This window comes from Poecilia reticulata, chromosome 22 (assembly GCF_904066995.2).
Source record: "Poecilia reticulata chromosome 22, P_reticulata-male-v2, whole genome shotgun sequence".
Lineage (NCBI taxonomy): Eukaryota > Metazoa > Chordata > Actinopteri > Cyprinodontiformes > Poeciliidae > Poecilia > Poecilia reticulata.
Window position 1 is genome coordinate 812,262 of NC_088851.1, and position 13,953 is coordinate 826,214.

Consider the following 13,953-nt stretch of genomic DNA (forward strand, 5'->3'; position numbering starts at 1 on the left):
CAGAGCTTTCTGTCGCTCATGGTGGTGAGACGGGCAGAGGGGACAGTGACATGGATAGAGGAGGATGATCTGAGGGAGCGAGAGGGAATGGCAATATGAATAAGATTTGAAAGATATGGTGGGGAGAGATTGTAAAGGGCCTTGAAAGTGTACAGAAGAATTTTGTATTCTATGCGGAACTTGGTGGGCAGCCAATGGAGTCTTTGCAGGACAGGAGTGATGTGGTGCATGGATGGGGTTTTGGTAATGATACGGGCAGCTGAATTCTGGACCAGTTGGAGCTTATGAAGAGATTTCTGGGTGAGACCAAACAGAAGGGAGTTGCAGTAGTCCAGGCGTGATGTCACAAGACAGTGAACAAGGATGGCAGTGGAATGGGGAGTAAGGGAGGGGCGGAGGCGGTTGATGTTGCGTAGGTGAAAATAAGCCGAGCAGGTAATGTGATTAATATGAGACTGGAAAGACGGGGTGCTGTCAAGGATGACACCCAGACTCTTTACCTGAGGGGAGGGAGAAACGGGACAGTTATCAATTACAAGACTGAAGCTTTTGATTTTGGCCAGAGTAGATTTAGTACCAATGAGAAGAACCTCTGTTTTATCACTGTTAAGCTTAAGCAGGTTTGAGGAGAACCAGGATTTTATTTCAGTCAAGCAGTCAGTAAGCGAAGACGGTGGGAGGTTGGAGGCGGGCTTACTGGAAACATAGAGCTGGGTGTCATCCGCATAACAGTGGAAATCAATGTCATGCTTACGAAAAATATTGCCAAGGGGAAGGAGATAAATAATGAAGAGAAGGGGCCCTAAGACAGATCCCTGGGGAACTCCTGATGTGACAGGGGAAGGCTGGGAAGAGAAGGTTTTGATCCGAATGAACTGAGTGCGGCCAGAGAGATATGATTTAAACCAGTTTAGAGGAGTCTGAGTGATGCCAATAGAGGAAAGTCTGTTGAGTAGGGTGGTATGGCAGATAGTGTCAAACGCTGCACTCAAATCAAGTAGGATGAGAATGGACAGCAAGCCGGAGTCAGCTGCCATAAGGAGGTCATTGGTGATTTTTATGAGAGCTGTTTCTGTACTGTGGAGGGGACGAAAACCAGACTGAAACAGTTCATACAGGTTATTGTTGGATAAATAAGTGTGAAGTTGGGATGCTACTATCTTCTCAAGAATTTTGGAGATGAAAGGCAAGTTGGAGATAGGATGGAAATTATTCAGATTATAGTGATCAGCACCAGGTTTTTTTAAGATGGGGGTTATGGCAGCAATTTTAAATGAAGCAGGAACTGTTCCAGTGGAGAGAGAGGAGTGAATAATGGCAGAGATAAGAGGGAGTATGGATGGGGCACAGGCTTTAACCAGGACTGTGGGAAGGGGGTCAAGCAGACAGGTGGACGACTTGGATTTGTGTATAAGGGTTGTAATTTCTGATGTTGTTGGGAGCTGGAAGGAAGAGAAGGAGTGGGCTGGAGGAGAAAGTTCAAGAGTAGGACAGGGGGAGGGTTGTGAGCTGAGATGCTGGTGGATCTTAAGAAATTTACTGTCAAAAAATGACATGAGGGAATTACAAAAATCAGTTGAACACAGATATGAAAAAAATCAGCTAATTATTACAACTAAAAACCAGCAATCAGCCCGAAACCTGGGAGTAGTGATGGACTCTGACCTGAACCTTCAGAGCCACATTAAGACAGTCACAAAGTCGGCCTTCTATCACCTGAAGAACATCTCCAGGGTTAGAGGACTTATGTCTCAGCACGATCTAGAGAAACTCATCCATGTGTTTATCTTTAGCCGCATTGATTACTGCAACAGCGTCTTCACAGGTCTGACTAATAAATCAATCAAACAGCTGCAGCTGATCCATAAGCTGCTGCTGCTGTTCTCACTAAAACCAGGAAGATAGAGACATCACACCAGTTTTAAAGTCCCTACACTGGCTCCCTGTAGCTCAGAGAATAGACTTTAAAATACTGTTAGTTTATAAATCACTGAACGGTTTAGCACCACAATACCTTAAAGATCTGTTATTGTTGTACCAACCATCTAGACCCCTCAGATCTTCTGGTCTGCTCTGTATCCTCAGAACCAAATTAGGAGAAGCAGCATTCAGCTTCGCATAGAAGCTGAATGCTGCTTCTCCACAAATTTGGAACAAACTTCCAGAAAACTGCAAAATAGCTGAAACACTGGGTGCCTTTAAATCTCGATTAAAAACCCACCTGTTTAGATTTGTATTTGAAACATAATCAATTACTAATTTAATGATGGCACTTGACTTAATGTAATGTTTGATGGTTGATTCTATGTTGCATGACTTTGTATTTTTGTTTTTGTTATGATTTAAAGCACTTTGAAATGCCTTGCTGCTGAAATGTACTGCACAAATAAAATTTGATTTGATTTGAATTTGATATCTTGCACAAGAGGACACAGAAAAGATCATTCTTAAAGAGGCTGACTGTACACAGAGCTCTATGTTCAAGCACATTCATTGAGGTGAAGGGAAGGAAAAATGTGGTCCAAAAAATTGTACAGGGCTAACCACATCTTGGAGAGTAGGACTGCGTAATTTTATAGATTCTACAAGTTTTATTGATATTATTTTTACTCGTAAAGTATACATGGGCGACTGTGGCTCTGCGGGTAGAGTAGTCGTCTTGCGATCGGAAGGTTGTAGGTTCGATTCCAGCTTCCTCCTGCCACGTGTCGATGTGCCCCTGGGCAAGGCACTTAACCCTAAATTGCTTACCGAGCTGCGTATCGGTGTATAAATGTGTGAGCGTTTGTGAGTGCGAATGGGTGAATGTGACTCTAGTGTAAAGCGCTTTGAGTGGTCAAAAATGATCGGATAAAGCGCTATATAAGTTCAGTCCATTTACCATTTTCCATCCGTGAGTACTGACACATTAAATCCTACTCCAATCACTCGTGTTCCAACTTGCACATATACATTAAAAATGACATGTAACGAAACAACCAGTTACAATGAATGAAATAATGAAATGAAACAGGTATGTTTCATTTTCTAATATAAGTGAACAAGAGAAAAAAGGTTCATTTTCTGCATAACCAAGTACACAAAGCCACACAATTAGCATTGAAACAAAGCAAATATATAACAAATGTATAACAAAAGCAACATTTATTACACCATCAGTTCAATTAATTAAATCCAAGTCTATGGAACACAGGTCACACAGGAAATAATAAAGATTATTTTCCAGTTCAGCCCGACTTCTTCGCATGCAAGCAGGAAGGACATTTGCCAGAATTTTCTTGCACAACAACTTAAAACAACAGATTGACCCAGTACATTTGACACAGTACATTCCTTTTCAGTAAAAACATATCTTAATGTGAATCAACATAACTTTTAACTATTAACATAACTATATTCTTCTACACAGCAAAGAAGGTCAGCTGCCTTGGCCTTTTGACCAAACATTTTACACACACTCAAAACCAAAGTTTAAAACAAATGCAAAAGGAAAACATTCTGTACCATGGTTAAACAACCGTCTTGTATGCAGGACCAGAAGGAAAAAATGGGGGAAAAAATGATCAGCAGCACAAAACAAAAACTTTAATTGCAACAGCACAATTTAAAGTCATACTGAACTTTGGAGTACAGAAAAAATGTCACCAAAATCACTCTGTCCCTCTGAAATCTTTCAGAAAATCTTAAAAATGTATCGAATTGAACTGTTTGTTGAATTTTGTGATATACATTGTATTGTGAACAGAATAAAGTGTATTATTTTGTTAGATTAGTTTACCGCTACAGCCCTACTGGAGAGAATTGTGAAACAAAACATTTAAAAATGTGGGGGAGATTCACAAAGAGTGGACTGGATCTGGTGTTAATGCTTCAAGAACCACCACATGGGTTTCAGCTGTGACATTCCTTGTGTCAAGCCACTCTAGCACGGGTGAGACGCTTATGATGCTGTCTCCTGTACAAAAGACAAAAAGGACTGAACAGCTGCTGAGTGGTCCAAAGTTATGTTCTCTAGTGAAAGTAAGTTTTGCATTTCCTTTGGAAATCAAGATCGCAGAGTCTGGTGGAAGAGAGGAGAGGCACAGAATCCACGTTGCTTGAGGTCCAGTCAAAATTTTCAGTGTCAGTGATGTGTCCAGTGTTCCAGTGTCCATGTCATCTTCTGGTGTTGGTCCACTGTGTTTTCTGAGGTCCAAGGTCAACGCAGCCATCTACCAGCAAGTTTTAGAGCACTTCATGCTTTCTACTGCTGTCCAACATTATGGAGATGCAGATTTAATTTTCCAACAACTGAGATAGCGGACACGCTATCTGCTATCTGAGAGCTGCGCAGTACAGAGGATTGTAATTGAGAGTTTAATCACAGGGAGCGACAGGAATACAAGCGTTAAGTTTTGACAGTGAATTAGCAGTGCTGCTGGCAGCTGTTTCTCTGAAGAACGGACAGCAATAAAGAAGAAAAAAGTGGCGAAGCTGGTCAGAGTCCTGAGCTTCAGTGTTGCGCCGCTAAATTCACATTAGCTTGGTGTAATATGAATTTTCTTTTTCTTTTTTTTTCTAAAAATAATAAAGTTTATGCTTGGCTATTTTGTTACATCATTTGCCGCATTACCTAAATCAAAAAGATTACTCATTAAAAAAATTAAAGTGCAAGAATGTAATTATATCTATATGTGTAGCGGAATAATCAGCTGATCTGAGGTTTTATCATTATGTTTGGGCTAGCAATACATTTCTATAAGACAAAATAAAATATCTGGTTATATTTTATTCCATCAGAACCAGAACATAGTGGTTCTGATTCATTGAATGGTTCTGATGTCTGAATGTCACTGCAAACATCTGAAGATTCAAATTCAAATTCGCCATTTTTACTCGCATATTACCTTAAAAGTCTAGAGGACTTTGACAATAGTTACTAATTTTGTAAATTCAAGCTGGTGACGTCCTAGTCCGAGTTGGACGACAACACAATGAGACAACAACCGATGGAAATGAAATGTGTGTCACAAAAGGAGCCCTGAGGGACGAAGGCTGCTAAGTGTTGCTAGCTGGTGGTAAGTTTGCTTATTAATTATCTTCATTTAATTATAAACAGTGCAGTAAAGATATATAACTTACGTTGATTTCATAAATAATTATTTTATCAATTTTATTGTGACATGTATGATTATTACCATAACAATCATTCAGCTTCATGTTATAACTGTATGGAGGCTGTTTGTTGCGACTTATACTTATATTCATAAACTTAACCTGGTTTTAATTAAGCTCCATAAGACAGAGAGACATTGATATTGTGAGGTTGTTGTTCTAACTCGTTCATCAATGATTTTATCTTCAACATGTTTGCAGTCTGGAACCAGTCTCCTTGAGAGGGGCTGGACGTACTTCCACTCTGGAGTTGCCCACGGTGAGAGGCGCCGGGCTGGAGTGGGCATACTTGTTGCCCCCCATTTGGGCGCCTGTACGTTGGGGTTCACCCCGGTGAACGAGAGGGTAGCCTCCCTCCGCCTACGGGTGGGGGGACGGGTTCTGACTGTTGTTTGTGCTTACGGGCCGAACGGCAGTTCAGATTACCCACCCTTCTTGGAGTCCTTAGAGGGGGTACTGGAGAGTGCCCCTCCTGGGGACTCCCTTGTTCTACTGGGAGACTTCAACGCTCACGTGGGCAATGACAGTGAGACCTGGAGAGGCGTGGTTGGGAGGAACGGCCCCCCCAATCTGAACCAAAGCGGTGTTCTGTTGTTGGACTTCTGTGCTCGTCACGGATTGTCCATCACGAACACCATGTTCAGGCATAAGGGCGTCCATATGTGCACTTGGCACCAGGACGCCCTAGGCCGCAGTTCGATGATTGACTTTGTCATCGTCTCATCGGATTTGCGGCCGTATGTCTTGGACACTCGGGCGAAGAGAGGTGCGGAGCTGTCCACTGACCACTACCTGGTGACGAGTTGGCTCTGGTGGTGGGGGAGGAAGCCGGTCAGACCTGGCAGGCCCAAACGTGTAGTGAGGGTCTGCTGGGAACGTCTGGCGGAGCCCCCTGTGAGACGGAGCTTCAACTCTCATCTCCGGCAGAACTTCGAACACGTTCCGGGGGAGGTGGGGGACATTGAGTCTGAGTGGACCATGTTCCGTACCTCCATTGCCGAGGCGGCCTATCGGAGCTGCGGCCGCAAGGTTGTTGGTGCCTGTCGCGGCGGCAACCCTCGAACCCGTTGGTGGACACCTTCGGTGAGGGATGCTGTCAAGCTGAAGAAGGAGTCCTACCGGGCCTTTTTGGCCTGTGGGACTCCAGAAGCAGCTGATAGGTACCGGCGGGCGAAACGGCATGCGGCTCGGGTTGTCGCTGAGGCAAAAACTCGGGCGTGGGAGGAGTTTGGAGAGGCCATGGAGACAGACTTCCGTACAGCTTCGAGGCGATTCTGGTCCACCATCCGGCGTCTCAGGAGGGGGAAGCAGTGCAGCACCAACACTGTTTATAGTGGGGATGGTGCGCTGTTGACCTCAACTCGGGACGTTGTGGGCCGGTGGGCGGAATACTTCGAAGACCTCCTCAATCCCACCAACATGCCTTCTGTTGAGGAAGCTGAGCATGGGGACTCTGGGCTGGGCTCTCCAATCTCTGGGGACGAGGTCGCCGAGGTGGTCAAAAAGCTCCTCGGTGGCAGGGCCCCGGGGGTGGATGAGATCCGCCCGGAGTTCCTTAAGGCTCTGGATGTTGTAGGGTTGTGTTGGCTAACGCGACTCTGCAATATCGCATGGACATCGGGGGCAGTTCCCCTGGACTGGCAGACTGGGGTGGTGGTCCCCCTGTTTAAAAAGGGGGACCGGAGGGTGTGCTCCAATTACAGGGGGATCACACTCTTAAGCCTCCCTGGTAAGGTCTATTCAGGGGTCCTGGAGAGGAGGGTCCGTCGGATAGTCGAACCTCGGATTCAGGAAGAGCAGTGTGGTTTTCGTCCTGGTCGTGGAACACTGGACCAGCTCTACACCCTCAGCGGGGTCCTGGAGGGTGCATGGGAGTTCGCCCAACCAGTCTACATGTGTTTTGTGGACTTGGAGAAGGCGTTCGACCGTGTCCCTCGGGGGGCCCTGTGGGGGGTACTCCGGGAGTATGGGGTACCGGGCCCTTTGACACGGGCTGTCAGGTCCCTGTATGACCGGTGTCAGAGTCTGGTCCGCATTGCCGGCAGTAAGTCGGGCTCGTTTCCGGTGAGAGTTAGACTCCGCCAAGGCTGCCCTTTGTCACCGATTCTGTTCATTACTTTTATGGACAGAATTTCTAGGCGCAGCCGAGGTGTTGAGGGGATCCGTTTTGGTGGCCTTAGGATCGCATCTCTGCTTTTTGCGGATGATGTGGTCCTGTTGGCTTCATCGGAACGTGATCTGCAGCTCTCACTGGAGCGGTTCGCAGCCGAGTGTGAAGCGGCCGGGATGAGGCTCAGTGCCTCCAAATCCGAGGCCATGGTCTTGAGCCGGAAAAGGGTAGAGTGCCTTCTCCGGGTCAGGGGGGTCATCCTGCCTCAAGTGGAGGAGTTTAAGTATCTGGGGATCTTGTTCACGAATGAGGGAAGAAGGGAACGGGAGATCGACAGGCGGATTGGGGCAGCGTCTACTGTGAAGCGGGCGCTGTACCGGTCCGTCGTGGTGAAGAGAGAGATGAGCCAAAAAGCGAAGCTCTCGATTTACCGGTCGATCTACGTTCCCACCCTCATCTATGGTCATGAGCTTTGGGTCATGACCGAAAGAACGAGATCACGGGTACAAGCGGCCGAAATGGGTTTCCTCCGCAGGGTGGCTGGGCTCTCCCTTAGAGATAGGGTGGGAAGCTCGGTCATCCGGGAGGGACTCAGAGTAGAGCCGCTGCTCCTCCACATCGAGAGGAGCCAGTTGAGGTGGCTCGGGCATCTGGTAAGGATGCCTCCTGGACGCCTCCCTGGTGAGGTGTTCCGGGCACGTCCCATCGGGAGGAGGCCTCGGGGAAGACCCAGGACACGCTGGAGGGATTACGTCTCTCGGCTGGCCTGGGAACGCCTTGGGATTCCCCCGGAGGAGCTGGAAGAAGTGGCTGGGGAGAGGGAAGTCTGGGCCTCCCTTCTGAAGCTGCTGCCCCCGCGACCCGACCTCGGATAAGCGGAAGAAAATGGATGGAAGGATGGATGGATGTTTGCAGTCTAACTAAGCAAATGAAGATGAAAGAGGAAGCCAGAGGAATCGGATGTTAGGAAACCTAAAGACTTTCCTGTCTCAGAAGAGGCTCTGGCTCCACCAGATCACCAACCAGTTCTGAAGATGAACCTTCACATTGTCTTCATGATGTAAGTTTGTTTTTTTAATGAGCAGCTAGCTACATTTTCAACAACAAAAACTGGTGTGTTACCAACACCAAGTGCTTAATAAACATGATTTGGTTTAAAGGTAACTGGAAAGAATTTTTCTCTTCTTGTTAATCTAACATTTCTTTTTCATACATTTTATTTGTTGTTGGCTTTCAGAGCCTTTGGATGGACTGGTGACCTGTCCAGGGTGAACCCTGCCTCTCATATGATGGCTACTGGAGATGGGCACCACCAGCCCCCCTCATCACCCTACGAGGATCAGTGTGTTCAGATCACGGATGGAAAGATTTTAAGGTAGTTTGTCTCCTTAAGTCCACACTTAAAACAACTTCATAGTTATTGCCAACATCAACTGATTCTATGACATTGCTGACTATTTTTTTCTACTTCTAACATAGACAGGCAAAGAAAACAAACAGAAATGTTTTTCCACCCCAGGCATCTGGTCCCAATCATCATCAGTTCTGATGATGTCACATACATGGCGAGTCACAACGTCTTAAAATTGTAAGTATTTTTTTATTTGCCATTTTTCTGTTCTCTTTAAATACAAATACTTTCTCGGTTTAATTGCTCTATTGTTCTTTTTTGTAGGTTCCTATAAGGTGCAGTGAACGGGAATGTTCTGTCGTTGATCCTCACTGTCATTTTTTATTGTCACACTTAAATTTTCATGTTCATGTGTTCACTTTTGATGTGTAAATGATAATTTATGTAAAGTTCATAAAGTTGAGTAAAATTGGACAATTTTAAAATGTCAGTAATAAAACAAAATATTTGAATTACCTTGAACATCTTGTGTAATTAATCTTTCCATGTAACTGTAGCCTAAAACAATGTAAGTACTGTAGTGTAGTTATGCATGTAATGTACAAAGTATGAATAAAGACTTGAGTAATTAAAATTGTGCTTCATTAGCAATAGCAGTAACTCAAAAATAAAAATTAAGTGTAATTTAAATACATTACTAATACATTAGTAGTATATTAAAAGTATATTTTTAATATAATTCTATCATAGAATTACATAAATATAGAATTACAAAAATATTCCATATTACACTCAATATGGAATATTTTTGGAATATTTCTCTTGAATACTACATAAAAAAGTGTACTTAAAGTATACTAAGTACAACTTTAAGTTGTTCCAAAAAAGTACGTTCAGTATACTAAAGTATACTAAAAGTTGCAATTTAATACTATTGAAATACTATTAAAATATACTAAGCACAAAAAAAGTTGTTCCAAAATATTTCAGTTTAAGTACATCAATCAAAGTATGCTGAAGAATGTTAAAATTTAGTATACTAGTATACTAAAGCATACTTTTTTTTAACTTGGGGTGTGTTTTGAATGTGCTTCCAAAACAAAAAGGCAGTGTCCCTGTGCTAAGAAGTAGTTTTCATCGCCTACCGACAGGTGCAGAAACAAAAAGAATTGGGGTTAAAAAAAAATCAAAAATTTAAGAGATTCTCAAATGATGTGTGCTTGTTTCATTTTGTGGGCAAAAAGCCAATGGAAGAAAACCCAAAGTAACTGAGTCAATGAAGTAGCTAAATATGCTAGTACGAATTATTTGAAACCACTTCTTCAAGTCATCATTCCACCACTGTAGCGTAGGCAGTGGTAAAACAATACTGCCACATTTAAGCTGTGATATCTGGCATACCCACATATTTTATAGCCTAAAACATCTCACGAAATCCTGTTAGCAAGTAGCTGACATGTAAACAAATGGTGGTTGTGTTGTGTAGCAGAAGTTGTGCCCATAATTCACACAAAAACCTCATGAGGGCTCAGAATAAGCTGAATAGGGGGAAAGTTAGGAAAATTCCAAGGGCTCCTGACCGACAGCTCCCAGCCACTGCAGATGCTCTCGCGCAAGTCCCACACCCGTCGCACAAAAAGTCTGGTGCAAATCGGTCGATGCGGTGAGAAGATATAGCTGAAGGATTAACCTAGGAAGCGCAGTGGAGTCCAATAGTTTAATGCTATTGGGTTTTTTAGAGATTCACAAGAGTCATTCATAACAAGTTTGGTGCAAATCAGATGATGCATGTGTGATTTAGAGACAATCATATGCGTATGGCGAGGGATTGAAATTCGCCATTCGGTCACGCCCACACGGTTCAGCCAGCAGCTGGCATTGACAGACTTCATCATCATTCTGAACAGACTTCAGAAAATCAATGTATGTCACTTGGCAAATACCTTCATAAAGGTATATGAATCAAAGAGTAAAAGTACCCTAATAAACAGTACAATTACAGTAGACCTTCTCAGCGCTGTCACTGCTCAGGCATAATAATTTTGGAGTTTTTTTAAAATTGTTTTAGCAGTAAAAACATAAATGTTACGACTCCCAGACAAAAAAGCACACATCCATATTTGGATCCGTATGAAATAGTTTGTTCCTGCTTAGCGGCAGTTACTATGGTGCCAAGAAAAGTAAAACGTTTTCGATAAAAATTCTCAAGTGTCAATTTGTTACCCAGTTTTTCTCCAGAAGAGGTGGGTAAACTGTGCGAGATTATCAACCATTTAGCAAAATTAGCTCAGCTACAGACTACCATTTGCCTCTGTTTCACTGGCATTTAATGGTAAATAAACTGAACTTCCATAGCACTTTTCCAGTCATTTTAACTATTCAAAGCGCTTTACACTAGAGTCACATTCACCTGTTAGGATTCAAGTTTATACACCGATTAAATTGCAGATCGGTCAATTTAACTTGTCCCTGTAACTTTTACCACACTTAACTGCTGCTGAGTCAGTCAGCAGCAGCTCTAACAAGTTCAACTAATGTTGAGTTAGTAACATGTCGGTCTAACTATGTTGTAATTTTCCTATTAACTAAAAAAATTGCTTTTTGTGATCCGCCAAACTCAAAATTTACATCTTTTGTTATATTTTTCACCCATGGAGGTCGCCATTTTTCACTGATAGGTTGATGATGTCATTTGATGTCTTGGAGTCCACAGAGTCTACAAGAAGGCTAACTTTATCTGAGTTGTATTTATCACATATTGTTTGACTGGTGTAATTTTAGATAATGCTACGCTGTGTCACTATTGGCTGTTATAAAAATATATATATATGTATGGAAAATTTCCCAATGAAAGAAGAAAGATTGCAGTGCGAGAGAGTTAGAGTGGAACACAAGTTCAAAAGGACCTAATCTGTGCCCTCGACATTTCTCCAAAGCACTTTGAGTCGTTTATAGCAACAGAACTAACAAAGACGATTGTTACCTTAATGAACTAAAAATAAATGCCATGCTGTGTCAGGCAGAGTTGAAAGCTCTTTGAAATGCTAATGGAGCTATGCTGCCTCCAATACTAAAACCACCAATCCGACTGGATGCATGGAGGTCTGCGTCTTTGGTAGCAAAGTACGTTGTTGGTGTTTCCACCACCAGAACCTAAGCAGCACAGCTGATGCCGAACCGGATACAGCGCTACAGACCCTGGGAGAAACATCAAAGACAAGCAGTGCTAATGGAGCTATTACTACTGGAAATGCTAATGGAGCTAGAACTAGTACTGAATGTGAATCTACTACAGACACCGGGCAAAGATCAAACCCTAAACAGTTGTTACTGAACCAGACACAGAGCTATAGAAGTACTTACTGGATCACACAGTCTGACCAGAGGTTCATTTACGATGCTGAAGGTAGTGCTGAGAACGAGATATTTTTCTATACTCGTTGCTCATGTCACCTCTCATCTCCCCAGGCCTGTTGATGCCGGGTGTAAAAGTGAAACAAAGACACCCAGCATCAACTTCACATTCATCTAGTAGTTTATTCAATCAACCACAAACATAAAATCACACCAACATCTCAGCATGATCATCAAATAACAAAATCACAAAGAAAATAAAAATCCACTTTAGAAAAGATACAAAGGCGCATCTTCTGAGGAAAAAAGGCAGGGATGAGGCAGTGACTAGTGGTTTTAGCTCAATTACTTCTATGTCAAAGTACATTAAGGTGGGTTTTTAGCTGTGTGATATGTTCTGGCATCACTGTTTAGAAGTGGGCTCATCCTCTTTGCCAGTAGCACATGGTGGTGGGCTATTGCTGCATGTAGGTCAGTGGTCCCCAACCTTTTTATTACTGTGGACCTGTCAAGACTTGGTCATTTTGCTGCGGCCCGGGGGTGGGGGGTCGGGGGGCTGGCGTCAGATATGGCTTCTAAAGCCTTTTTTCCCTTTACGATAATCTTACAACGTCCTGCAGTGTGTGGTGTGTTACTTTTCATGTGATCTAAAATCTGGCATATTCATCAACATTGTCTTGGCCTGATTACCGCAGCTTGTGTTTTTTTCCCTGACTGGAAGCGAAAAGGCAGCCTGTTGAATGTGACAAGTAGCCAATCAGAAAGCGGGGTAACATAAGCACAGAAGGGAATCCCAAACAGTGACACAGCGCAAATCCAGTCCAGTGGACATCAGAACTTATATGTGGACATGTTTATTACTATATGTAATGGTCATTGTTATATATGTTTATTATATGTGGTCATGTTTATTCAGTTAAAAATGTTAACTACCAAAAAAAAAAACTCCCCTCCAAATCATAGTACAGCAAATAGAGCGACTGCTCCTGCCATCTTTTATCAAACGCCTTTTCTTTTTGTTACGTCTTTTATGCTTATAATGAGTCCACAAACTATCACTACTGCTTCTACATCGTCACCCGTGTTTGATTATTCTAAATTCACGTGTGGTATGTTGGGGGTTTTACTGGATTTTCTTCTGAAATCAGGATGTTTGTGAGTGGAATCGGTTCGTGTGTGGTGTGTTGCTCCAGCGTTGTGGCTGGACACATGAACCGATTGAACCTGTTGTACTTTTTTCGGCTCGTGTCGTGTGTGGTCACAAAAGTTTGGAAATCAGCCGACAATTCTTAAATCATGCCACTGTGAACCAGACTTAACACTTACAAGCTCCACTCCTCTCCTCTTGACTGCCCTACCGCTCTCTGACTCTGGTCGCTATGGTAACGTTTACATATCCCTTCAAAATAAGATACAGATGCGCCACAAAAATGAACATTTTACTTTCGTGAAAATTTTAACTCACAATAATGACTAATGGGAGCCCTGAGATTGTTTCTCTGCAATGAGACGGTCCGATCTGGGAGTGATGGGAGACAATGACACCCGAAGTGTTGCTTATATCCACAGCCTGCTTGGTCTCTACATGGTGAAGCAGCTTGAAGCTTCATTGCCTCATTATCAGCCGGTCGCCGCATGTTACGCAGAGCGACTTGTAACGTGGGACTCACCTACCGGTCCGGGATAAATCCATTCTCCTGTCTTTTCTCTGGGCCTTTTGCCCTTCGCAAAGAAACTTTCCAAAGACACCTGATTTGTTTCTTACTCATTTTGTTGTTTGTAGGCTCAATGTTGGCGCGCAAGACATAACCGAGAGAATCCGGTTAAAGGATTTTCAAAATAAAAGATCCTCCAGACTCAAATAATACAACAAACGGAAATATTTAATTCTTTCTTGCGCGGCCCGGTACCAATTGGTTCACAGACCGGTACCGGTCCGCGGCCCGGTGGTTGGGGACCACTACTCTAATGATTAGGCTATACG

At 43.4% G+C, this 13,953-nt stretch overlaps 1 protein-coding gene and 1 long non-coding RNA gene across 9 annotated transcripts in view; both read left to right on the forward strand.

Annotated features, from left to right (window-relative positions):
• LOC103458078 (MAM domain-containing glycosylphosphatidylinositol anchor protein 2-like) overlaps positions 1-13,953 on the forward strand; it is a 209,606-nt gene that overhangs the window by 86,800 nt on the left and 108,853 nt on the right. The window lies entirely within an intron of this gene.
• LOC145549936 (uncharacterized) lies at positions 7,671-9,276 on the forward strand. The gene is made up of 4 exons (XR_014085741.1): positions 7,671-8,324; positions 8,502-8,639; positions 8,744-8,852; positions 8,940-9,276. It is a non-coding gene; the product is annotated as an uncharacterized LOC145549936 (long non-coding RNA).